Source organism: Panthera pardus, unplaced genomic scaffold (assembly GCF_024362965.1).
Source record: "Panthera pardus isolate Hobbes unplaced genomic scaffold, ASM2436296v1 HiC_scaffold_8, whole genome shotgun sequence".
NCBI classification, from domain to species: Eukaryota; Metazoa; Chordata; class Mammalia; order Carnivora; family Felidae; genus Panthera; species Panthera pardus.
Genome location: NW_026527013.1, coordinates 39,899,555 through 39,906,607, shown reverse-complemented (window position 1 = coordinate 39,906,607; position 7,053 = coordinate 39,899,555). Strand labels below are relative to the sequence as shown.

The following is a 7,053-nucleotide window of genomic DNA, read 5'->3' as shown; positions in this document are numbered from 1 at the left end:
CTTCGAGCCCAGGTCTCCGGACAAAAGGCCCATGAGGGGCTCGAGGTCGTGTGGAGACAGAGGGAATGTTTGCAGCTGTGGCCGCTGAGCCAAGAAGAGCGGTCCTCGTGGCCTGATTGAACCCGCTCATCTGGCATCCTGTGCCTGGTCTGAGAGATGTCTACACTGGCAGGGCCACCAGGCCAGGGCTTCCCAAATTGGAATGTGCCCCTGAGCCACCTGCTGGTCTTGTTAAAATGTCCATTCTGCTTCAGTCTGTCTGGCATCGATGGGTTGGGCAGATGATGGGCCCCCAGAACGTCCACGTCCTAATCCCCGGAACCTCTGACTGTGGTGGGTGATAGGCTGAGGAGGATAAAGGCTGCTAGTCAGCTGACCTGGAGATGGGAGATGATCCTGGCCCATCCAGGTGGGCCCAGGGCAGGTCTGACGGATGCAATGTGAGACAGAACCAGCTGCTTCTGCTGGCCTTGAAAAGGGAACTGGGGAGCTTTGAGGCAAGGAATGCAGGTGCCTTCTAGAAGCTGGAGCAAGCAAGAAAAAGGACCTTCCTCTAGAGCCTCCAGGGTGACATAGCCCTGCCAACATCTTGCTTCTAGTCCCAGGAGACCTGTTTCAGACTTCTGCCCTCAGCAACTGTGAGGTCATACTTCCGCGTTGTTTTGAGTTACTAAGTGTGTGGTCAGCTGTTACAGCAGCAATAGGAAACCGATACGGGCTGCATTTCTGACAAGCTCCCGGGTGATGCTGAGGCTTGAGTCTGTCTGAGTATGGCACTTACACCTGAGTGACCTGGGTGACAGCTTGAAGGTGGGAGAGAGCTGTTTATTCAGGGGCTCCCATGGACGCTTCTCATTATCCTGTTTTATCTGTGTCTCCTTATTCCTCCCTAGGCAGAGATTATTTGAGGTCCCTGGGTTGTCTCTTGATATGATCCAAGTCAGGGGCTTTCCTGGTTTGTGGGCTCCAGCCCCCCTGAGAGAGCTCAGATTACTGTAAGGGCCCCCCTACTCTTGTGGGTGCTCTCTGTTATTCAAATAAGTGAGGCGTCATGCAAATTGCATTTCTCAAACGTATGCAGGTGCCATGAATAGGATCCCAGTGGACCGTGGTGGCTTAGAAAAGAGGCTTTGCCCTTCAGCTAAGATCTAAGTGCTATCAGGACCCAGGTGTCCCTATGTGATTCGGTCTCTCCCTCCTCCTCTGATTGCACCACACGCTTTTGTCCCCATCACGTGTTGAGTAAGCTCCAGCCCCACTGGCTGCTTTCTGCCCTTGAACACGGGTCTTTCCTTCTTGGCATCTGTGGGCTTCTTCTTCTTTCTCCCCGTTTGGGTCGATAAGTGCCTTCTCTGACCGCAGCAAGCAAGCACGGCTCACCCGGTACTCTCCCTTACTGCTTGGGTGCGTTTCATTTTAGTGTTTGTTCCAGTTTGTAGCTGCGTATTTATTTGAAGGGTTTGCGTGTTTATCACCTGTCTTTGCCTCTGGATTGAGTTCAGCAAGGGCGGGGCCCGGGGCATTTTGTGTCGGTCTGAGCCGGACGCACTGAGCACAGGTTACATGCTTAATCCGTATTAGACTAGGGAATGAAGGAATAAATGAGTGGGAGTACATCTGAGCCCTCGTGAGAACTCCAGACTGTGTCCACTTGCCTTAATGCTCCAAGTTTATCACTGTCTCCTGGAGCACTAGTCCCTGAATCCCTCTCATAAAATAGAAGCCCCACGGCTGACCGGATTGGTCCGTGTTTACCTTCACGTATCTTTCTGCTTTTCATGTCTCCTCTCCATCTCCACAGTTTATCTCTGCCACAAGGAGAGAGAGCTTTGTCACCCTCCTCTCAGTGTGATTGGCTGTCTCCTAATGGAAAAAAAAAAAAAAAGATGCATGCTCGGTGCCTGGACCTGCTTTCTTCCATTGTCATCTCAAGTCAGGAGGGCTTTTGTATGGCCTGAAGCTGAATACTTGTATTGACTTTTGTTTTATCCCCAGAGCTTGTGTGCTTCATGTGAGCCCTGGCAGCTGCCGGAAACAGTTTCTGGTCTTGAAGCTCACCTCGGTGAGAGCAGCATGGGCTGAGAACACGGGAGCTGACTTCAGGTGTAACGGGAGGGCTGCAGGCTAGACCGCAAAGGAACAGCTCCCCGCTGACAGAATGGTGAGACCAGGACACGTGTCCCCAAGCTGCCACGGAGCGGATGTTTCTGGAGAAATCCAGGGGAGACCTGACCCTGTCGTGAGGGGCTGATTAAAACACAGTGGGGTCTAGAGGCGGGCAGCGGGCAAGACGTAACCACGGGGAGCTGGGATAATGGCTGACTGGAGTTTGCTCTCTAGATTTTATTATAGACGTTTCCCACCATGAGTGTGAATGATTAGAAAACTCGAATCCTTAGAGATGACAAAACTGAAATTGCGGGAGGTTAAGTAACTCATCCGAGGTTATACATCCAGACTGTGAATTCAAGCCTTTCTGACTCCAAATCTTTTGTACTCCTACTGCTTCCTCTTGTGAACCTGAAAAATTCCTATTGTGTTCCACAGCTATTTGTTTGTATGCATCAGTTCCTTAAGAGGGTTGCTTAGTTCTGGCTTGGGGAATCCGGGACCACTTCCTGGAGGGTGTTTAGTGTTTGGATGTGTGTGCAAAGGGCTGGGTGGTACACAACTCAGCATGGTCTTCTCAGCGTCCATCCTCCCTGTTTCTGGCATAATGCCTGACTTTTTGGCAGGGGGTGGGAGACCCATTTGTCACCAATTCTCAACCCTACTTGTCTGTCTGGGTAGAGTCTAAGCTAGCTCCAAGAGGGGAATATCAGGCCTCAGCCTAACCCAATCAGTGCATCCTATCCTTTTGGCCACAGTTCAGGGATGGTCACATATTCTATGCAGGTCCAATCAGAGAAGAGCTAAGGATTTTAGAGGGGGCTATCAGTAAAGGTTTTTGTTCTATCTAGCTGTATTTGAATGTGAGAGGAGGTGTGCCTGGCGCTGTGGTAGCCATGTTGTCTTGAAGGCTGAATTGGAAAATGCATGAAATTGCATTCTAACATCCTGGTTGGACTCTTGATCCAGCCATGCCTGAAGCTGCCATACCTTTAAACTTTTCCACTTATACATACCAGTGAATTCCCTTTGTCTTTGCTTAAACTTATTTGAGTCTGTTTTTCTGTCACTTGCAATGGGGAGAACCATAGCTGATGAAGGTGAAGGTAAATCCACCACCCCCACTTTACAAGTTGGGGACAGCAGTAGCAAGAGAGACATATCATTAGCCTGAAAGTGTGGACATGAGGAAGTCTCAGTATCCTTGCAAGTTCCAGCAAGTGGCTGGAAAAATGAATAGGATATAGTTTTCTTTGAACTCTCCTGTCCTGCCCCACAAGAGGATAAAGAATATGAAACTGCTTGCTCAGAGCATTTGTGTCCTGGAGTATTATTAATAGGTATTTCATTGGGGGAAGGGGTTGTGTGGTCTAACAAACTTGAGAAACACAGGAGCAAATAAAGAGATAACAAACGCACTACCAGATTGAAGCCTTTAAAATGCTAACATGTATTGTGAACTCTAAGGAGAGAGAAAGTGTGTGTGTGTGTGTGTGTGTGTGTATTTCCAGAACTTATTTTTCTTGGAGACTCTCATGGGACCACTGTTGCAAAGAATACTCTTTTGAAAACATTGGCTTAGAGGACAGTTACTGTGCAGGCTTCAGAGAAGCCACGTTCCGGGATGAAAAACTTGGCAAAGGCAGGAGTGTTTGTCTAGATGTGGGCAGGACAGGGCTCTATGCAGGAAAGGGAGGTAGCTCTTGATTCATGGACCCCAGAAATACTGCCTGTCCTTAAATGGCCCTCTGGCCAGCCAGCAGCAGGACTGAAATTCCCGTGAGTATAAGCAAGATTTGGGCTTGGAGCAAATCTTGAAGAAATTCCGACTGAACTATAAATGCAGAGCTGCTTGGTGACAGTATCCAGTCTGCTATTCATTCATTTATTTGTTTAACACCTATTTGCTGAGTACCTACTGTGTACCAGATACTGTTGTAGGTACTAGGGATGCATCAATCAGACAAATTCCTGCTCCTGCGGATCTTAAATTCTAGCGGATGAAAATAGTCAAGTACATATAGATATACATGTACATAGTATATTATGTGGTTAAGTGCTAAAATAAATAAAGCTGGCTCATGGGTACTCAGAATGCCAGGGAGGCGATGTTTGATAAGGCTGCTGGGATGGGCTTCATTGAGAAACACATTTGAATAGACACTCGAAGGAGGTGAGAGATGAGCTTTGAGGAATGTTCCAGGCATTGAGAACGCCAGCATGAGGGACCCGTGTTGGGAGCCTGCCTGGCCTGTTGGAAGCACAACACGGCATTCACTGCAGCTGGACAGGCTGGGCAAGGGGAAGTGGAGGTAATGTTGAGGAGGGAACTGTAGGAAGACCAAGTCATGTAAAGCTTTGGATGACTTTGGCTTTCACCATGAGTGCAATAAACTGCCATTGTGGGGTGTGACCAGAGGTGGCACATGATCTAGCTTACATTTGTAAAAGGGCTCTTTGGCGGCTTTGTTGAAACTCACATGCATGCAGCACTCTCAACAATAGCCAAATTATGGAAAGAGCCTAAATGTCCATCAACTGATGAATGGATAAAGAAATTGTGGTTTATATACACAGTGGAGTACTACGTGGCAATGAGAAAGAATGAAATATGGCCTTTTGTAGCAACATGGATGGAACTGGAGAGTGTGATGCTAAGTGAAATAAGTCATACAGAGAAAGACAGATACCATATGTTTTCACTCTTATGTGGATCCTAAGAAACTTAACAGAAGACCATGGGGGAGGGGAAGGGAAAAAAAAAAAAGGTAGAGAGGAAGGGAGCCAAACCATAAGAGACTCTTAAAAACTGAGAATAAACTGAGGGTTGATGGGGGGGGGGAGGGATGGGAAGGAGCGGAGGGTGGGTGATGGGCATTGAGGAGGGCATCTGTTGGGATGAGCACTGGGTGTTGTATGGAAACCAATTTGACAATACATTTCATATTAAAAAAAAAGAAACTCACATGCATGGACCCAGGGTGAAAGTTGGCAATGGGGAGGGGGCTGCGCAGTTTGCCTGGGTCCCGTGGTGGCTCGAGCAGTGGCTTGGTCTGGGGCTGTAGGTGAGTGAAGGCAGGGAGCAGTAGCTGGTGCTGGGTGCCTTCTGAGGGTGTAGCCAAAGGGACGTCCTAATAGATGGGAGGTGGGGAGTGAGAAAGGGCAAGTTGAATCAAGGATAACTTTTGGTCCAAGCGACTGGAAGGATGAAGTTGTCCTCACCGGGGATGGTGAGTCTTGCATTATGTCTAGAAAAAAACCAATGTTTAAAAACTGGGAGATTTCACGTGAAGAAAAAAAAAATCCGCATTTCTAGCCTCTCTTGAGAAATGCAAAGATCTGGTAAAATCAAGCCCACCTCCTACTTTGCATCCTTTGGGTAGAGCTGGCCGACAGTGCCTCTCTTAGCTGGGAAAGCACATTTGAGTTTTCTCAGCTGGATCACACACCTGGCTCCTTAGAGACTTGAGTGGGAGAACCTAGGGGTGGGTAGTAAGTAGCGAAAGAATCAGGGCACCCGGGTGGCCCAGGCGGCTGAACATCCGAATTTGGCTCAGGTCATGATCTCGCAGTTTGTGAGTCCAAGCCCCACATTGGGCTCATTGCTGCTGTCAGATCGAGCCTGTTTCAGATCCTCTGTCCCCCTAGCTCTCTGCCCCATCCCTCCCTCAGCTCATGCTCTCTCAAAAACAAAAGAAAACACCCCCCAAAATAAAAAATAAAAGCAAAATACACACACAGAAGAATCTGCAATCCTTCCCAGTTCCCAGATGATGCTGATGCTGCAGGTCTGGGGACCACACTTTGAGAAGCAGTGAAGGAGCACGTCCTCCCCTTAGCACCACTCCTCACATGGCTGCAGACGAGGATCTCAGAGGACCTGGGAATGGACTGTGAGACTGAAACAGGTTGATAGGGTTGGGCACAGGAGGGGCTAATCAGCCAGGAGGTCCTTTGAGGACGCTTCAGGGTTTGTCAGAACTCCTGAAGGCACACTTGGCTTGCTTTCTTGCTCTTGGCAAATGCTGGCTCTTCTGGGTCGAGGTCACCAACCATCGTGGCGGGGAGGCTGAGGCCTGGAGGAGGACCAGGGAGGCTCTAGCAGGAGCCAGTGTCTCCAGAGGATGCAAGGGGCAGATGAATTCCCTGCAGCCCGCCCAAACTGTTGGCACTAGCTCTCTTTCGCTTAGGCTCCCGGCTTATTATGTAGCCCCAGAGCTCATGCTTCTGCAGCAAGAAGCAGAAATCAGATTTCCATCTGCTTCTCCAGCTTGGAGAGACCCCAGGGAGAGCACCGTGGCCACCACAGCACCGGCCTCCAGGTTACCCCAAGCACATGAGGCTGGAGAAGGTTCTGGAGTGTCTTCAAGCAGTTCAAGGTAAAGTTTGGGAATCTAGCCTGTGCTGGAGGGGCAGCAATGTGAAAGCAGGATAAGTCACTTTGTCTTTTCTTTCTGACCAGGAAAATATTTCCCTGTACATCTGGTTTGCATTTTTCTTTAGGCTTCTGCCAGAAACAATTGGGAAAACAGAATGCAGCCCAGGATCGAAAGAATCTATCCATTCCTCTGGAATTCTCCATCTGTCCGGCTGGGCCCCATATTAACATTTGAGTAATTCCCTAATGTGAAGTCGCCAGGCTTTAAAAATAGTGCAGGCAGGCTTGCGTTTGCTAGTGGTTTCTCACCTTCAAATGTTGGCCTCAAGCCCTCTGTCCCCCTTGAACATTCTCCACACCCCTGCCTATCATAATTCCCTTGCCTGTCCTAATTCAACCCATTCATTTATATGTACAGTATTTGTCACCCCCCTTCTCTGTGCTGGACATTGGTGGATCTTGGGGTCGGTGGTGAGCAAAATAGCTGTCACCATCATGAAACTCAGTCTATGAAGAGGCAGGCCAATTAAAATCGGGTTATTAGTGATGGTTTCTATAAAGCAGTG

At 48.8% G+C, this 7,053-nt stretch overlaps 1 long non-coding RNA gene across 1 annotated transcript; it reads left to right on the top strand.

The window, feature by feature from the left end:
• The first annotated feature begins 730 nt into the window (after positions 1-730).
• On the top strand, positions 731-6,769 carry LOC109254493 (uncharacterized). The gene is made up of 4 exons (XR_002074826.2): positions 731-810; positions 1,996-2,161; positions 6,380-6,488; positions 6,613-6,769. It is a non-coding gene; the product is annotated as an uncharacterized LOC109254493 (long non-coding RNA).
• Positions 6,770-7,053: the final 284 nt, after the last annotated feature.